This window comes from Notolepis coatsorum, assembly GCF_963971535.1.
Source record: "Notolepis coatsorum genome assembly, chromosome: 10".
NCBI lineage: Eukaryota > Metazoa > Chordata > Actinopteri > Aulopiformes > Paralepididae > Notolepis > Notolepis coatsorum.
The window spans coordinates 2,885,073-2,905,683 of record NC_140174.1 but is presented as its reverse complement, the minus strand read 5'-3'; positions in this window follow the sequence as shown (position 1 = coordinate 2,905,683).

The following is a 20,611-nucleotide window of genomic DNA, read 5'->3' as shown; positions in this document are numbered from 1 at the left end:
TTATTTTGGATTTCATGGTGGGTTTTTTGTTCCTGATTTATTGGGATGTTTCTTCTTGAATAGTTTAAAGAAGACTTGTCCGGCCCACGGGGACATTAACTTGTGATTTCGGGCTTTACAAATCAATTTGATTTGATTTAATATGCATTTATATGTCCAGTGATACAGGTATAAATAAACTATGGTCAGGCACTCTACTACAGATATTACATTACATTACACAAACTAAAAACAGATATTACATTACATTACACAAACTAAAAAGAGATATTACATTACATTACACAAACTAAAAACAGATATTACATTACATTACACAAACTAAAAACAGATATTACATTACATTACACAAACTAAAAACCGATATTGTCTGAATTACTAGAAGAAAGAAATGCACCACCTTTGGCTGATAGTAATTTCTTAGATGGATCCCCTGCTGCCTCCTCCTCCTCCTCCTACTCTTCCTCCTCTTCCTCCTCCTCTTCATCATCTTCCTCCTCCTCCTAATCCTCCTCTTCCTCCTCCTCCTCCTCCTGCTCCTAATCCTCCTCTTCCTCCTCCTGCTCCTCCTCTTCCTCCTCCTCCTCCTGCTCCTAATCCTCCTCTTCCTCCTCCTCCTGCTCCTAATCCTCCTCTTCCTCCTCCTCCTGCTCTTAATCCTCCTCTTCCTCCTCCTCCTCCTCCTAATCCTCCTCTTCCTCCTCCTTCTCCTGCTTCTAATCCTCCTCCTCCTCCGGCTCCTAATACTCCTCTTCCTCCTCCTCCTGCTCCTAATCCTCCTCTTCCTCCTCCTGCTCCTAATTCTCCTCCTCCTCCTAATCCTCCTTTTCCTCCTCCTCCTAATCCTCCTCTTCCTCCTCCTTCTCCTCCTCCTGCTCCTAATCCTCCTCTTCCTGATCTTCCTCTTCCTGCTCCTAATCCTCCTCTTCGTCCTCTTCCTCATCTTCCTCATCTTCCTCCTCCTCCTCCTGCTCCTAATCCTCCTCTTCCTCCTCCTCCTAATGATCCTCCTCATTCTCTTCTTCCTCCTCCTCCTCCTCCTCCTCCTCCTCCTCCTCCTCCTCCTCCTCCTCCTCCTCCTCATCTTCCTCCTCCTCCCTCCTCTCCTCCTCCTCATCCTCCTCCTCTTCCTCCTGCTCCTGCTCCTCCTCCTCCTAATCCTCCTCCTCCTAATCCTCCTCCTCCTAATCCTCCTCCTCATCCTGCTCCTGATCCTCCTTCTCCTCCTGCTCCTGCTCCTCCTAATCCTCCTCCTCCTGCTCCTGCTCCTCCTCCTCCTCCTCCTCCTCCTCCTCCTCCTGCTCCTGCTCCTCCTCCTAATCCTCCTCCTCCTGCTCCTCCTCCTCCTCCTCCTCCTAATCCTCCTCCTAATCCTCCTCCTCCTAATCATCCTCATCCTCCTGCTCCTGCTCTTCCTCCTCCCTCCCCTCCTCCTCCTCCTCCTCCTCCTCCTCCTCCTCCTCCCCTACCTCCTCCTCCTCCTCCTCCTCCCCCTCCTCCTCCAGGGGTCACTGCAGGGAGCCACGGGGAGCAGCGTACTGGCTCATGTTAGGCAGGCCATGCATTATGCAGCAGCTTAGGCCACCGCGCTGGATCTTCATGTCCTCGGCTACAGTCCACCTGTCGCTGCTCTGGTCGTAGCGCTCCACGTTGGAGAGGGCGGTGAAGCCATTGAAGCCTCCGACCACGAAGAGCAGGTCGTCCAACACCTCGATTCCAAAGTTTCTGCGGGGGGTGAGCATGGCGGGCAGGGCGCGCCAGGAGTCAGTCAAGGGGCTGTAGGCCTCCGCGCTACGCAGGTGGTTTTCACCATCAAACCCTCCCACCTGAGGACAGGACACATGAGAAGAATGTGTTAGTGTGTGGCTCAGGCAGGCAGACACTGTATTAATCCACTTAGGGAAATTAGGGCATCACAGCAGCATTGCAAGTCAAATGATACATATCTAGTATAAAGCATTTGTCTCTGTGTGCACCTACCACATAGACTTGTCCTCCGTATGCAGCGACTCCCACTGCCCAACGCCTGCTGCTCATGGGGGCGATCAGAGTCCACTGGTCGGTGTCTGGGCTGTAGCACTCAGCTGTGAGCAGAAACTCCCACATGTTCTCGCCACCACAGATGTAAACCTGTAATAAGAAAGAATATTCTAATTTAGTTTATATATTCCATTTTATTTCATTGTATTTTAATTGTCTTGTCTGTTAATGTTGATGGACCAAAGGACCAAGACAAAATCCTTGTATGTAGAATAGAATAGAATAGAATAGACTTTTAATTGTCATTGCACACAAGTATACAACGAAATGTGCAGCTGACTTGATGAAGACATTTCTGATTCTGAATGATACCAACCTTGCCGTGGAGGGCTGCTGCCCCGGCGTCGCTCCTGCGATCCAGCATGGGTGAGATCAGTGTCCACTGGTTGGTTTCAGGCTCGTAGCGCTCGGCGGTGTTCAGTTCCACATGTCCGTCGAACCCTCCCATGGCGTAGATACAGCCGTCCAACGCGGCCACACTGACGTTACAGCGGCGTGAGTGCATGGGAGCCACCTGCAGCCAGCTGCGAGTGACGGGGTTGAACCTGCACACACTGTTCAAATCCTCTACGCCGTCACAGCCGCCGACGCAGTAGACCAGACCATGGAGATAAGCGGTGCCGTGGAAGTCCCTCCCCCTCTCCGCCTCAACACTTACGTCCATCCATCCACCGGCTCGGATATCGTAAGCCTCCATGCCATTGGTCGGGATGCCGGCACTCCGGTCTCCGATGGCCAATAGGACCTCCTGGGGCAGGCGTGGGCGGGTCAGGGGGTTTGGGAGCCTGTCGGAGCCAGGGGGTTTCAGGACGCTGAGGATGAGGGGCCTGCAGTCGTGGCTGTCCCTCACCACAGGGTTGTTCTGGACGTTGCTCCTGAAGTAGTCAGGCCTCATCAAGCCCATGCGAACCTGGGAAGAGACAAGCAGACAGCGGGTACAACTTAGACATCGGTTGTAGACGGTTTCTGTTGCTAGGGAACAGTTTGGACCCAAATGTTTGAGAACCACTGTACTAGAGAACCTAGTGTTGGTTTCATGTAATGCACAGTAATACAATTAGTTACCTTGGGCAGCAGCAAAGATATGTGTGATTTACGCTCCTCACAGGAGTGGTCGATCCAACGGAGGACGGCCTCGAACACTGTCTCCTCGTTCTTCACGTTCAGGTCATCCCTCTCGATGATGTCCACCAGTTGCTGCAGGGACAGCTCCACAAACTCCTGTGACACGGGCAGCATCTCCTCAAAGTGGCACACGATGAAGAGATGCGCCTTGCGCCTCAGGTCAGGGCAGTGGTAGATGTCCGCAAACCTCCAGATGCCGACACAGTTTCCCAGAGACAGCTGGCCCTCTAGGAAGTTACAGCACGCTCCTACTATGCCAGTGACGAGAAACTGGTCTGCAGCCACCAGAAGCTCTTCCACGTTCTCTGCTGTCACCGGCACAAAGCGTGTGTAGGCGTACTCTATGATGAGCTGCATCATAGCCGCGGACACCCCAGGGATAGTGTAGACTGGTTTATCTGAGTTGCTCCAGCGAGTGAAGAGGGTTCTGTGGGATGCAGAGTATAGAGATATCTGATGAGTAAACAGTAAGCAACATTCTATCCTGTGTACTAATATATATTCACTGTAGAAGTATAGGGTCTTAGCACAGTAGAAGTATAGTATCTTTTTACAGTAGAAGTACAGTATAGTATATTTTTACAGTAGAAGTACAGTATATTATCTGTTTACAGTAGAAGTACAGTATGATATCTGTTTACTAACCAAGCTAACCTGAACCAAGCTAACCTGAACCAAGATAAACTTACCTGAAATAGTCGCTGCAGCAACACAGGATTGCCTTGTGGGCGTTGAACTCAGTGCTGTTGACTTTAATAACCACATCACAGAACCTTCCCTCCAGACGCAGGTCATTAAGGAGTGTACAGGAAATTGTTTCCTTTTCCATGTGGTGATTTTTAAATTGTATCTATAGAATATATTCAATCTTACAGAGAAGTAGCCGGACATAACAAGTGAGATCTTCACTTGTCTTCTGAGATCTGAAATCTTCTGAGAGAATTGTTGAATAGATACACAAATGTTCTAGAATATTTGATTATGACATCATACTGTGACATCACAAATGTTCTAGAATGTTTGATTATGACATCATACGGTGACATCACAAATGTTCTAGAATGTTTGATTACGCCATCATACTGTGACATCACAACGGAACATGTTTGAGGTCCATTTGAAAAATTTAAATAATATGTTGACATTAAAAAAGAACAAATAAAATGATAGAAAAAACTACATAAAACAATGATACAAATTATAATCAAATATTAAAGTAAAATGTATAGAAATAAAGAAAAATAAGACAATGAAATAAAGATAATAATTAATTTAAAAGCTATTTTAAAAAGGTAAGTTTTGAGCAGTGCCAACCGAGTCTGTGTCCTAACTTGGGGTCTGTAGGGTAAGCACTTATTCCCTCCGCCCTGAACATTTATGGAGATGTATAGCCTTTTAAGTCAGTGATAAAAGTGTCTTTCAAGGATAAGTGAGCTCCTGCACTGATTATTCACCAATCACCAAAACCCCCCTAAAAAGCATAAAAAGGCCCCTCCCGCCCAAAAAGGGCCCCCTAAAATAGCACAGGCCTAGTGCCCTTTTCAGCCTTTGAGCACCTGCCCCTCTAAAGTCCTGTGCACGGCCCTGATGTACAGTGTGTCCAGAATCAAGAATCAATAGGTTTATTTGTCACATACATACCAGGGCATCATGTGACATGCGGGTGGTCATGCCTGCATCGATTGTGCAAAATACAATAATAAAAATAGTAGGGCTGTCAAAATGAATGCTTTAACTCTGGAGATTAATTAAAATTATTTAAAAAAATGATCTAGATTAATCTATGGAGTGAAAAATGTTCAATATAATATAAGAAAGCGGTTTAGCTGAGTCAATGTTGATCGTTTTGTTGAACAGGAGAGAAACTGTATTCAAAGAAAGCTATTAAAATAGTCTTTGAATCTAAATATACTTTCTTTGCGTTGATTTTACATTAATGCCATGATTTTACTCAAGTAAATATTCCTTACAAGCTTCGGTCTTAAGTAGATTCATTACAGAAAATTGTGAGATTAATTAGTTAATTTTTTTTATCTATTGACGGCACTAAAAATAGGCATTGGACAAAATAGGAAAATAGGTAAGACACAAGATGTGCATGATAAAAAAAATACATGCTAAGTTCCTGAGAAACTGGTTCCTATGTACACTACTATACAATATACAATTTACTATTTTAACTTTTTTATACTTAATGTATCTATACTATACAATACCTCCTTCCTTTAAAGTGACTTTTCCATTATTTAAAGTGACATTTTGTTTAAAGTGATTGTTTTAAGAGTTGCCACATGAGTGTGTGTGTGTGTGTGTGTGTGTGTGTGTGTGTGTGTGTGTGTCTGCCTGTGTGTGTCTGTCTGTGTGTGTGTCTGCCTGTGTGTGTGTCTGTCTGTGTGTCTGTCTGTGTGTGTGTCTGTGTGTGTCTGTCTGTGTGTGTGTGTGTGTCTGTGTGTGTGTGTCTGTCTGTGTGTGTATGTGTGTCTGTGTGTCTGTCTGTGTCTGTGTGTGTCTGTGTGTGTCTGTCTGTGTGTGTATGTCTGTCTGTGTGTGTGTGTCTGTGTGTCTGTGTGTGTCTGTCTGTGTCTGTGTGTGTCTGTCTGTGTGTCTGTCTGTCTGTGTGCCTGTCTGTGTGTGTGTGTGTGTGTGTGTGTGTGTGTGTGTGTGTCTCTGTGTGTGTGTGTGTATGTCTGTCTGTGTGTGTCTGTGTGTGTGTCTGTCTGTGTGTCTGTGTGTGTCTGTCTGTGTGTGTGTGTGTCTGTGTGTGTGTGTGTGTGTGTGTGTGTGTGTGTGTGTGTGTGTGTGTGTGTGTGTGTGTGTGTGTGTGTGTGTGCGTGCGTGCGTGCGTGCGTGCGTGCGTGCGTGCGTGCGTGCGTGCGTGCGTGCGTGCGTGCGTGCGTGCGTGCGTGCGTGTGTGTGTGTGTGTGTGTGCGTGCGTGCGTGTGTCTGTGTGTGTGGTAATGTGACTGACCCCTGGCAGCTGTGTGTTTATAGATCTCAGGTGCTCCGGCTTGCCTCGTAAATATCTTCCCTCTTCCCTCTGACCCAGCCTGGACCAAAGCGTCCGTGCCAGTGTGTGTTGGCTATTGGAAACAGTCACATAGGCACTGCAACAGTACCAGTACACATGTGGCTTATTTTATTACGACGGCCTACTGACTTCATACGTATACGTACGTCGTGGCCACCTACCTTGTGTAGGGCCTGTCATCCATATGAAAGATCTCATAACTCATAGCTCATAACTCATTTACTTATCCTAGACAGATAAAAAGAGATGTGGCAGTGATGACATTAAGGGCATTCCTCATGTTTCTTAAAATGTCTCTTAAGTTTGAGAAATAATCAATCCTCTCTTAAAAAGGGCTTAAAGATGCCTTAGTCATTCACAATCATGCATGTGCACCCCTTAGCCCCCTGTCGCTGTACTTCAGAACTGTAATGTTCTATACCTTAGCACAGGGGACATATGAGAACGAGTTATGAGAAAGACCTGGGGCTCAGACAGCTCTCAACATCTAAAATACTGCAGTGCTGAAGCACATTGTTTTTCTTTATGTGTATCTGCCAATTTCATGATTTTATATGTCTATCTTATGTGTTTCAGTGATAATCAAACTGTAAACAAAGATGCCTATTAAGATGTTAGATCCTAATATAATAATATAAAAACGATGTGATTTAATCTTCTTCTTCTTCTTCTTCTTCTTCTTCTTCTTCTTCTTCTTCTTCTTCTTCTTCTTCTTCTTCTTCTTCTTCTTCTTCTTCTTATTATTAGTATTATTATTAGTATTATTATTATCATTAATAATAAAGATTGAAACTGTTGAAATGTTGAAATGAATTCCTTGATTGTCAATACTTTGCACTCTTAGTAGATAGATCACCTTAACCTCTTTAGCCCTAGCCCTATTTTCTGAAAATCCGCCTAAAAATGCATACCTAAGTAAATGGAAGATTGCTCCACTTCTACAAGGTCCATTTGCATGTTCTTGGTATCTGATTCTAGGGACATCTATGGATCTCAGTGAATGTGTTCCCAGTGTCAGAAATATTGTGTCTGTTACTAGGCTTGAGTAAATCGTAATGAACCAAAAAAGAGTATCAAAACGTTTTTTTCTTTTCTTTTTTCATCTTTTACGGTGAATAACACCATGCTAAAATTGACCAGACATGAAAAATAGCCACTGAGCTCATTCACATGATGAAAGATGGAATGATTGGAAGATAGATGGAATGATTGGAGGCAGACATATATGAATGGGGGAAAGGAAAACACCCCCAGGACAATAACGACATTCGGGACGCCTGTATCAGTTCCGCAACCGTTTCCATTTCCGGGGTAGGCCTGATTGGCCGCGACAGGCACGTGACCCGCCGCGGCCACGCCCCGCGGCAGCCCCAGGACGCGGCAACACGCTGTGTTGGACTTGAGGCTGGAGTTCGCCTTTCACATCGCAGTCATCAGTCATAATAATATCGCGCCACCCACGCTGCAGTCGGCAGTCATCAGTCATCTCTAATAATATGAATCACTGTTCAACGTTGAAGTAAGTGCTGTATTTTATTTCACATCAAGCAAGATTCACTTTGTCACAAGTGCTTAAGTTATAACTTGAGTCAAGAAAGCGCGAGCTTCACTCACTTTTCCCCATGTGCAGTCAGTCATCCACGCTCCAGCCATCAGTCACGCGTCATCTAATAATATTAATCATTGTATGGTACAGTAACGGTCTCTGGAGCGCAACAGTAAGAAGCATTTGCACTGCAATGCATACACCTTACTGTAAATTGTACCTCATCCCATTTCTGCTTTGCACTATAGCGTATTGTATTACCTAATACATTGTGTTTGGAGCTCAGACTCAACCGTGCACAATTAAGAAACAACAATGAATACAAGAATGGTCACTATAAGTAGTAGTAGTAAGATACAATTAAATAAAATATAAAATTAGGTAGGATAAAAATAGTCAATTATTTACAGAAATTGTATGCGTGTAAAGGTACACGTATCCGTACCGAAGTGTTTCAGTACTGGACCTTAGGTTCAGTATACGGCTGTGTACCGAACTAATACAACGGTATGTTAACCACTAACGACCGCATGTGCAGAACCTTTTTTTTTGCATGCAGAATTTTATGCAAAACTCCAAGTTCACCCATTCCCAAAATATAATTTGCGCAAAGCGCCGGGTGTTCGTTCAACATGCACACAACACACTGAGAGATTACCTGTAATTTATGTTTTTTCACGGAAAATTCACTGTATTATTTTACAGATTACTTTTGTTTTTCTACTTTAAGTGTAAATGCCATACAAATACAGTAAATTACATTTTATCAAAATATTAACCATTAAATAAAGGTTGTAATCTGTAAATGTATTTGATTTTACTGTAATTTGACAGTAAGTATTTGGCAACCATTGATGCCAGACATTTACCGTTTTCTTGCAGTTTTTTTTCTTACAGTATAGCCTCATATATTGTGTCTGTTACTAGGCTTGAGTAAATTGTAATGAACCAAAGGATATTATTTACATTTTATATATATATTTTTGTATCTAATCTATATAATTGACCAGACATGAAAAATTGCCACTGAGCTCATTCACATGATGAAAGATGGAATGATTGGAAGATAGATGGAACGATTGGAGGCAGAAATATATGAATGGGGGAGGCGTTTCTGCACCCATGTGGGGAAAGGAAAACACCCCCAGGACAATAACCACATTCGGGACAGAGAGACGTGTGAGAGATGAACGTTTCTAGTGATGGTGAAAATAAAGTTTAATATAGATTGGAAATGGGCAAGCATGGCGATTGCATGGGTGTGGAGGGTGTATACGATAAGATAATATATTCCTTTATTGATCCCCTTGGGGAAATTCAGGCATCATAGCAGCGTGGGGAGGGGAGGTATGTGTGAGTATGTACAGTATATGTATGTGTGTGTGTGTGTGTGTGTGTGTGTGTGTGTAGGGGGGAGACTATACGCTACTTAAAGGTCATGTTGAACCTCTGAAATTAAAGCATTTCAATTACCTAAGTAGATGGAAGTCTGAGTCTGTCTTTGCACTCATAGTAGATAGATCCCCTTAAACAGGCCTTGATTTCAATCAGGGGTTGAATACCTTAATGTCAGGGTAAACAAGGAGCTTAAATTAAACCACGGGGTATCTGTTTAGGGTTAATTTTGTATCTGGCTTGGATACAATTCCCTTCATTTTACTTATTCCATGCACAATCCTTCTTAATCTACCTTCATTCGAATTTAATTAACCGCTTAACTCTTTCAATGCCATGCCTGGTTTTCCGTTTTACCGCTTGAATGCCACCATCCGCGCCAATGTTAACGTTAATATCGCCTAATCTATGTTTTAAATTATGGCTATGTGTCTAATCTGCCCATCGCATTATCAAATACTATTTTCCAGTCAGTGCTGTGAAGGCAGATTCTTTTTTTATCGCGTCGTTTCCGTTTCAGAGCAGTTAGAAAAGCCCCCGTTTTGATATAAAAAACAGCTCATTCTGGAGCATTCTATGAAAATCGTCTTTTAGTGGAATATTCCACAACGTTGATATTCGTCGGCCTTTTTATGAATCGTTTTCAAATAAACGCTAGATGATCAATATTATACGTGCACGCACGCACATTACGGCCGCGCACTGATAATCGCCCCGTTGATTTCCTCTCGGACTTTTACAATGAAACCGAAAGAAGACATTTCACAAAACAGCTTATAACTTCATCAAACTTACTCCGATTATCCTACCACTGATAACATAGAGTCCTTACCTGACATCAGATGGTATCCAACTGGTATATTCCAATTCCTGATCACCATTCGAAAAAATCGATAAGTGTATGGATCCAACGCGACACAGTAGATCTCTATGATCCGCGGGGATCTGAGGCTCCAGAATGAACTGTGGTAACCCCGGCTCGATCAGTGAACTGGAAAATGTGGAGTACCGGATTTTTTTCCCCATTCATTTTCATTGAGTCCATTCCAAAATCACTTATGTCATCTGGGAGACGACAGGGGGCGCCTTTTTCCACAGTGATCGTCGGCGCCCCTCGGCTATACTCGGGTAGGCTCGGGTGATGCAAACATTTTTCAGATCGCAAAAGAAAAAAAAAGAAAAAAATCCGAGAAATCTCGTGAGTGGCTAGCAACCACCTATAAAAAAACACGAGAAATCTCGTGAGTGGCACTGAAAGAGGCGCTGCAAAAAGTGGCAATTTTCGTTTTTTTCGTTTTTGAGGACTGCATACTTTTTTTGCAAACCAAAATACTATACTTTATACTTATAGCACATGCATAAGCCTGGAGAGACAAGAAGATATATACTATTTTCCTCTCTGTGCGTTCAGTAGAAAGCTATATGGCTGCACGTTAGCCTAGCTTAGCACAATGAATGGAAGCGGACATGGCCGGTTAGCCTTCCAGGGAGGTGTTAGTTGGACAATGCCTAGGCTAACGGGCCATGTCCGCTTCCATTCATTGTGCTAAGCTAGGCTAACGTGCAGCCAGATAGCTTTCTACTGATACAGAGAGGAAACTGGTATCATCTATCTTCTAGAAGACGGTAAGCTAATTTCCCAAAATGTTGTCCTTTTGACCTTTATTTAAACAGAATAAGCCTCATTGAGATTAAACATTTTCAAGAGGGTCCTGTCCAAGACAGGCAGCAGCATATTTACATATTTCTACGGGAAGAACTCTCTCTCAAAGAGCACCTACGGGTGGCTGCAATTAGAAACTGGCCCCGGTAAATGTCAAACCCCCCCCCCCCACCCACCCTACCCCTTCCAATGTACAGTTTCTTCGCCTTCGGATCTATATATTTTTTTATGATCTCTTTTTCTTACAGAGTACTGTATATTTGTATGTCTAGTATGTCATAATGTCTTGATGAATTGAAAATGGAGGACCCTGAAACAAGACGAAAGTATTTTTCTGGTCTTCATCCTCTTAGCAGTTGTTAGTATTGAGCTGTACTGTATTGTACTCATTCTGCAATCTGTTAATAAAGTTTTCAATCAATCAATCAATCAAAATCCTATCTCTCCTGCGACTGAAGAGGAGCGCCCAGTAGGCAACCGTTTCCCCCCTCTCCATTGTAATGCTCCTTTTATAATGCTAATTGAGATGATGCCGATTGTTTATTTCAAGCCTGAGCCATGGAAAATGGAGATTTGTATGCGGCGTGGAGTGCACTATAGAATGATTTCCAAGACCATCCAACATTTCAGGATATTATGACAGATGTTTTACGGGGCAGCACAAAATACATTATGCTCGGCAGTAAGGAAACAGCTATTTCCCGGGTGCTATATATCACCTCCGAATAGCATTTGTGAATTGAAGTGTGAAGATTCCTGCAGTGGTGGTGTCATTCAAAGTGAGTTATTGTACCTTAAATGTCATAGTTTTTGCTTTATTTCGTCTTTCTGTGAGGGACAGCTGTCTATTTCATCTTCCTGTGAGGGACAGCTGTCAATCACTGGCCTCTGTGGTTAATCAAGGGGCACATGGGCAAGTGCTTGGGCACCCAAAGCCCCTCTGCACATGCCTGAGGAGGTGCCTTTGTGCCTTATTTCAGTTTTTCTATAATATCTCTTTATTCTGTTTGGACTTGATTTATTTTCTTAAAATACAAATTGTGAGTCTTCCACCTGTAAAGGTTGTTTATTGTTGTTGTTTACTTTCCTCCTTCTCCATAATGTCTGCTTAGCAGTTTAGTGGTTATTCGTTACACGAATAACTTAGAGTCACTATTATCCATCATAGGGGATGTAGCACTATGTGTAACTGAGGGGTACAATTCCCTGACTGTATTGATAAGTATGGTATCATTAAACCACTACTGCTTTATGTACTTTAATTACTGGCCATACAGTACATGATATCTAAGTATGATGAACACTTTCCCACATATGAAATCAGGTCCACACAAAGGTAATAGTCAAATATTTAATATATAGCAAAAGGTACATATAATAGTTACTTATTACATTTATGATTTGAATGCACTTGTAAGGCAAATGAGTATTCGTAGGCAAATCAACACTGAATGTCCAATCTCTGGTTACACAGGAAGCAAGTATACAACCTGGCTCTTAGGGAATTATAACGATGGCACTTAATGATTATAGCGGGATATACTGTAAAGGGTCCTGCCGGTTGTAAGCCAGTAAGGGGGGTAGGAGAGCCGTCGGCTGTATCCCGTCTGGTCAACGATTTCTAGGGAGAATTCAGGTACAGAACACAGTGCCCGTAGAACCTTGATCCACAGATGAATACACTTGGGCTCTCTTGTAGACGATAGCTGTAGCTGTAGCTTTAGGTCCACAACGAAGAAGAAGCGAGGCGACCTCAGTCTGGTCTGAGCGCCGTCTCACCTTGGCTCCTCTCGGGGTAAATCCAACACTCACCGGTGTTGGCGATTATCCGCTCCACAAATCAAAGCACCAAAGCAAATAGATATTCCATGCCGTATAGGGCTCAGCAGTCGTCGGGGTAGGTAATCCAATGCACAGGTCCACTCGTCCTCGCCTAGAACTCCTCGGATGAAAGCACCACGTGTGGTCTGCCCAACCTGGTTAAGACTCTAGATAACGCGAGGAAGCGATGGGGGTGCTGCTCACTTTAGAATTCTAACCGCACGATGCACCATACATAATAGACTATTATTACTTAATAGAAATACGGTGCCAAAACTCTGGCAATTCAGCTATTAATTCGCACGAGGTCTCACTGCCATTCTAAGGCCAAACAGGCCGTACTACACCGCACACGGTATCGTGGGGTGAGGCTTCACGTCTTGTTACTTAGTTGGGTAGAAGGGTAAAGGACTAAGAGGAATTCTACATTTCTTGCGCCATATTTATATGCACAGTGGACAAGTAGTGCCGCTCTGCTTTCGGTAGCCGTATTCCTGCGCGGAGCTGAGGCTAGTAAGGGCATGTCTCGTCGGTACCTTTGAACTTGAACGCCAGGGGCTTGTCCCTGGCGCCTGGTCCTTTTGTCCAATAAGAGAATTAACTATTATGGGCTGTAGTAGAATAAAGGGATATTCCGTGTATATGTACAAGGAATATACAAGGGATATCAAACGATATACAAATACTATTAAATATATATCCATAAATAAATATATATATTCGGTTTAATCTGATCCTTCACAACAGCCGCCCCTAATTAGTCCGACCTAATTAGCTGAGCAGAGACAGATTAACCGCACTGTCCACTACTCAATGTCCGCTGTAAGGTCAGTCAACTCACAAAGTCATAGGGTCATGGTCGTCATCAATAGTATCGGGGAGCCTTGGCAGTTCTATTAGCCTCGCCACGGGTCGGGTGTAGGTCCGTCCTTGAACGAGCACTTCAGCTGCTCGGACCTTTCCATCGGTACCGGTGATCACTTTGCTTACGCGGCCAGCCAGCCACATAGCTCTGGGTAGTGACTGGTCGATAATCATGACGACTGTTCCTTCTGTCAAATTGTCTCTCTCTTTTACCCACTTCTGGCGGGTCTGTAGAGACGGTAGGTAGTGGAGTAGGAAGCTGTTCCAAAACTTGTCAGCCAGTACTTGACTGTACCTCCACATTCTTCGGCCGTTCGCTTCTTCAGGCCTGTACATTGTCTGTGGTAGCGCGGGGTCCAAGAGGGTGTTGGGGGTGACTGGGTCGACATCTGCTACATCACTTGAGACGTAACCGAGGGGCTTTGAGTTCAATACTCCCTCGATCTCCGTGAGGACTGTCATTAGGACTTCTTCCGCCACAGTCTGGGCCCCAAGCACGGCGTACAGGGCTGTCTTTATGGAACGTACTTCTCGTTCCCAGGTTCCACCGAAGTGAGGTGCGTTCGGGGGATTAAACTGGAAGTCAATCTGGGATGGAGCGAGGTGGGTCTTAAGTTCTGGGCCCATAGCTTGGAAGCTCTCTCTCAGCTCTCTTTCTCCGCCTTTGAAGTTTGTCCCGTGATCAGACAACAATGTAGACGGTTTTCCTTTCCGTGATGTGAATCTTCGGAAGGCCATAAGGAATGAGTCTGTGCTCATGGTTGGGAGGAGTTCGATATGTATCGCTCTGGTGGTCATGCATTTGAATACAATACCCCACCGCTTCTCGGTTCCTCTTCCTCTCTTTATATACAGCGGGCCAAAACAGTCCATACCGGTGGAGTGAAAGGGCTTGTCGCCGAGTCGGAGGCGACAGGGAGGTAGGTCAGCCATCCGGGGTATACTGGGCTGCGCGCGCCACTTACGGCAGTCTAGACAGGTTCGCTGGAAGCGCCGCACTGCTTCTCTCCCTTGCAGTATCCAATAACGACGTCTGATCTCCGCGAAGACTCTCTCTGCCCCTGCGTGGTGCACATCCTCGTCGTATTTCTTTATGATCAGCTCTGTGACCTTGTGTCGGCTGTTCAAGACTATCGGGTACTTAACGTCATCCGGTAGGTCTGGGGCTCTCCGCAGACGACCACCCACTCTGATGAGATTATGGGCGTCGCTCTCGGGGGCTAGGTGAAGCAGTCTGCTGTCTGATGGGCCGGGCTTTGCTCCCTGTAGACAGGCTAGCTCATCGGGGAACGAGTCTCTCTGGGCTCGTTGTAGTAGAAGGAGTTCTGCTTCTTCGTAGTCAGCTGCTGAAATGTCAGTTGTGGGCTGAACCTCTGGGTGGTGCCACAGAAATGTCTTTAGCTGCGCACTCTCTAGGGTGAGGCAATCGTCTAGAACCGGGTCTGTGGGGACGAGTGTGTGTGTCAACCCACAGAACATAGGTTTCTTGTTCTCTGCCTCCTCTTTGCTCGCCTCCCGTGGGGTGGGTGTAGGCCACTCTTCTTCGGGGAGCTTGAGGAACTCTGGCCCGTCACTGTAGAGGTTGTGACGGGTGAGGTCATCCAGGGACATTCCCCGGGTGATGACGTCAGCTGGGTTGTGTTTGGTGTCCACATACCGCCAGCTGGTTACTTCTGTTAACTCTTGAATCTCGGTGACTCTGACTCCCACGAAGACCTTGTATCTGCACGAATCAGACCGGATCCATGTACGAGTACGGTCGTGGAGTCTGACCACAAGATTGTTCTTTGCACCGGGATGGTGAGTTCACGTTGGATTAACGTGGCGAGCTGCGCTCCTGCTAGGGCTGCGCAGAGCTCTAGGCGCGGGATAGATTGTTGCTTGCGTGGGGCTATTCTTGAGCGAGCCAGGATGAAAGCAGTATGTATTTCTCCTCCCTCCTCTCGGGCACGCAAGTAAGCCACCGAACCGTAGGCTACTTCGGAGGCGTCGCTGAATACGTGCAGGTCGATCTTGCATGTCTCTGGCCTCACTGTGGGTGGGAAGTAGCTGCGGCGTATATTAACACCTGGGAGTGAGCGGAGTTCCGTCTCCCACTCTCTCCATGTGGATGCAAGGTGTTCGGGTATGGGATCGTCCCAGCCCTGGTCTTTGTCCCATAGCGCTCTTACAATCATCTTTGCCCTGGTGGTGTAAGGTAGAATACATCCCAACGGGTCATATTGTCTGGCGAGTGTTCTGTATACACTCCGTCTGGTGGTCGGTATTGCCGTCGACCTTCCCTGCTCCTTGATCAGGGGTTTGTGTCTATAATGGAGCGAGTCTGTTTTGAAGCGCCAGACTAGTCCTAGTGTCATTTCTTGGGCTTCTCCTGGGATGGTCGCCATCCAGGTATCGCTGCTCGCGGCCTTGTCCTCGGGGGAGAGGCGGCGCAGTACTTGCGGGTCGCTGCTGGCCCACTGCCTGAGATCAAAGCCGCCTTTGATCAGGGAGGCGCGGAGCTTGAGTAGGAGAGCCTCGGCTTCTTCTGGCGTCGAGACGCTTTGTAAACAGTTGTCCACGTAGAAACTATTTGTCACACTTTGTTGGACCTCTTCATCTGCTGCTGGGTCCTCTGCGACGTGCTTTTGCAGTGCAAACGTAGCACAGCATGGGCTGCATGTGGTTCCGAAAGGGAGGACTTCCCATTGATAGATGGCTGGGTGCTCATCTCCGATCCTCTCTCTCCATAGGAACCGCAGCAGGGGCTTGTCCTCCTCCACTAGTCTCACCTGCAGGAACATCCCTTTGATGTTGTTGCTGATAGCCACCTTGTCCTGGCGGAAGCGTAGTAGCACGCCTAGTAGGGAGGGGCCGAGTGTTGGGCCGGCCAAGAGTTCTTTATTCAGATTTTGTGATCGGATCTGGTAGCTGCAGTTAAACACAATGCGATCCTTGCCGTTGTGGTGGACCTTGTGGTGCGGCACGTACCATGATTCGGTCGTCTGATCGGCCTCTTTAATGTCAATTTTCTTTATGTGTCCCGCTGTGATTAATTTGGTAATCTCAGCGCGGTACACAGCTTCTTGAGCGGGGTCTTTGGCTAGGCGCCGCTCTGTGTTCAATAGATACCGCTCCGTCGCCTCTTTTGTAGCGCGAAAGGTGGGCATTCCCTCTCGCCTCAGGAGTGGAGTTGCGTATCTCATCACTCCGTTGACGTTGACTCTCTTTGTCCCGTGCTCGAGGAGGGCTATAGCGTAGATATCTTCCTTAGAACGAATGTCTTTCTTTTCGTTCTTAAAGGGCATTGTCTCTAGTGTCCATAGCCTCTCGACATGCTGCAGGAGTGTGGTGTCTCCTTCTGTCGCTCTGGAGTGGAGGCAGCTAGTGGCTGCTGTTCGGTTAAGAGACTTGGCGAGGGGGCCTTGTAATGTCCATCCTAGGCGGGTCTCGACTGCTGCAGGACAACCTCTGGGTCCTGTATGGACCCGGTCTATCGGGACTATGAGGTCTGCATGGTCGGAGCCTATCAGCAGGGTCGGGGTGGCGCCGTCTATGAGCGGGATAGGAAGTTGACGCAGGTGCACATATTTATCCATCAGCTTGGCGATGGGGTAGGTGTACTGCGATAGTCCTATTTCTTGGCTGGTGAAAGCATTAGTAATCCTGTACCGTCTCTCTGGCTGCCCGCTTGCTGCGATAGTGAAGGAGACATTCTCGCCCTTTATCGTCTTTAGATCTCGTCTTATTGTCCGAATAGTCATCTGGTTCTCGCTCCCCCGTAGCCCCAGCTGGGCCGCAGCGGACGCGAGGAGAAGGGTCTTCTCTGACCCGTCATCAAGGACGGCGTAAGTGTCCATGATCTTATCTTGGTAACTCAGTGTTACACGGACCACCTTTAAGAGCACCTGGGCGCCGCTGCTGCTAGCGGGGTCAATGTACATAACACTTGCCTTTGTGCTGCTGGATGGTACAGGCTTTCTTTTGTTACTGTCGTGTAGGACATCCAGATGGGCTCCGTCACACCGACTACACCTCTTCTTTAGGCGGCACTCGGCTGCCATGTGACTGCGCGCACATCGGTAACAGCGCCTGTTGGACTTTATCCAGTGACTTACTTCTTCAGCGGTCATCTTCTTGAACTGGTCACATTGTGACAACCAGTGTTCCTTCTCGCAGTACGGGCACACCATCTTCCACTTCTCCTTCATCGAGGGGGTACTGTGGTTCTTGCTGCTCGGTACTGATTCTGATTGGTGCATGACAGTCACCGATCTTCGGCCATCGTTTACTCTCCTAGGTCCCTCTCTGGAGCTGGGTGTGCTCCGCACGAACGTATCCAGCCGTAGGCTGCTGACTTCTCTCGCCAGGAAGTCGGCTAAATCTAGGAGGGATGGCTCGGGACCGTTAGGATCACGGTAGTCTCTTTGCCGCCTGAAGCGCTCCTGTCGGGCGGGCGGCAGCTTCTCTAAAATCCTCTCGACGTTCGAGTTTGCGTATAGTTCGTGCATACCCTTTTCTCGTTGCGCCCCCAGCATCCCTACCAGGGATTGTACTTTTATAGACAGGTCGTCTAGTGAGCGATTGTCTGTTGCTGGGGGTAGGCGGTCAATATGCCTTATCTCCTGTATTACGTAATCCCATATACGTCCATATCTCTGGTCCAGCGCTGCTAGAGCCGCGGTGTATGGGGTCGTAGAGGTGGCATAGGCCAGCCCTATGTTGTGCGCTCGGGGCACTTTCAGGTGCTTCAATAATATTGCATACTTGTGGCGTTCATCAGCGACATCCACCATCATTGTCTCTAAGCACATCCGGAGCTCCGTGTACTGTGCTCGATTCTCATGGGTGAAGTCTGGAAACGTCGGTGTGCCAATGTATGACGCCATGGATGGCTGGCACATCGGTGAGCGTTGGAAGAGAGGCCTCCTGGGCGAGTCTCTTCTTACGCCTCTCGGTGGGCTGGTACTGGCAGGGTACCATGGCCCGCTGGTCCAGGTGCTATTCCTCGGGACTGGTCGTGCGTCATGCTCACCCGTGAGTCGAGTCGGGGGTCTGTAGCGCAGAGCCGCGGGGGTATAGCCTGGGCTGTACTGGACCTCCTGGTCCTGTGGAGTAATGTGCTGCTGTCGGGCTTGACTCTCCTCTTCTCCCTCTTCTTCTTCTGCCAGGTCACCTAGATCCTGTAGTCGTCTATTTAGCCTCTCCGCGGTGTCCGCTGTTCCTTCCTTGTAGCTGGGTCTCACTTGGACCGGTCGGGGAATGAGTTCGGAGGGGGGTGTAGACTCTCTCTGGTGGTCGAGTTCAAGGTCGCCTGCTCGGTTAGGGGAGGGTGCCCTTGATGTGTGTCTTGACGAGGCTCTGGAACCCCTTGTGGAGGGAGGGGGTGTTGCCCTGGTGATCAGCTGCTCCATTAGCTGCGCTTGTAGTCTGTCGCGCTCGGCTTCGCGCTTGGTGAGATCTGCTTCTCTTTGGGCACCGGCAGCGGCGCGCTGGGCGTCGGCCCGGTCTCTTGCCATATTCTCTTCCGTCTGAAGGCGTCTCAGCTCCAGACGTATGTGCTCTTCTTCGCTCCGTTGCTGCGCTTGGAGTTGTTCGCGCTCGCTAAGTGTCTGTGCTTGGAGTCGATCGCGTTCACCCTGAAGTCGATCGCGTTCACCCTGAAGTCGATCGCGTTCGGTAGAGGCTGTCAGGCTGGCGAAGAACGCCTGTGACAGCATCCTCTCCGCCTCGCTGGGGGAAGACGCTTGTAGAGGGGAGCCGCTCCTGGCTGTACTCGTTGGGGATGCGTTCCCCTGTGGGGAGTCCTGGAGCTCTATCTTCTCGGCGCTCTCCTCGTCTTGTTCCGTGCAGAGTTCCGTCTCTGGAGGGTTGTCTTCCTGGGGGGACTACTTCTTCGGTCTTGGCGGGGGGTAAAGTCGTGTCAGTTCCCTCCTGGTCCCCACCGTGAGCTTGGTCAGTTACATTAGAACCCACTAGGGCCTCTGTGGTCGGGGTATCCTGGTTGATAGGGTCGGACATAATTTTACTTTCTACTTTTACCGCGTTTACCGTTTGTAGAAGACTAGGTAGTATACTGGCAGCGTAGTCCTCTAAGTACTGAGGTGGCTGTCGTCTACGCTGCGGGCGTTCTACTTTAGGAGGACCGTTTCGTGGAGTGTTCATCATAGGCCATTTCAATATTAATACCACTATATTAATATTACACTAATTACCCTCCGGCTCGAAGGACCAATTGTAACTGAGGGGTACAATTCCCTGACTGTATTGATAAGTATGGTATCATTAAACCACTACCGCTTTATGTACTTTAATTACTGGCCATACAGTACACGATATCTAAGTATGATGAACACTTTCCCACATATGAAATCAGGTCCACACAAAGGTAATAGTCAAATATTTAATATATAGCAAAAGGTACATATAATAGTTACTTATTACATTTATGATTTGAATGCACTTGTAAGGCAAATGAGTATTCGTAGACAAATCAACACTGAATGTCCAATCTCTGGTTACACAGGAAGCAAGTATACAACCTGGCTCTTAGGGAATTATAACGATGGCACTTAATGATTATAGCGGGATATACTGTAAAGGGTCCTGCCGGTTGTAAGCCAGTAAGGGGGGTAGGAGAGCCGTCGGCTGTATCCCGTCTGGTCAACGATTTCTAGGGAGAATTCAGGTACAGAACACAGTGCCCGTAGAACCTTGATCCACAGATGAATACACTTGGGCTCTCTTGTAGACGATAGCTGTAGCTGTAGCTTTAGGTCCACAACGAAGAAGAAGCGAGGCGACCTCAGTCTGGTCTGAGCGCCGTCTCACCTTGGCTCCTCTCGGGGTAAATCCAACACTCACCGGTGTTGGCGATTATCCGCTCCACAAATCAAAGCACCAAAGCAAATAGATATTCCATGCCGTATAGGGCTCAGCAGTCGTCGGGGTAGGTAATCCAATGCGCAGGTCCACTCGTCCTCGCCTAGAACTCCTCGGATGAAAGCACCACGTGTGGTCTGCCCAACCTGGTTAAGACTCTAGATAACGCGAGGAAGCGATGGGGGTGCTGCTCACTTTAGAATTCTAACCGCACGATGCACCATACATAATAGACTATTATTACTTAATAGAAATACGGTGCCAAAAC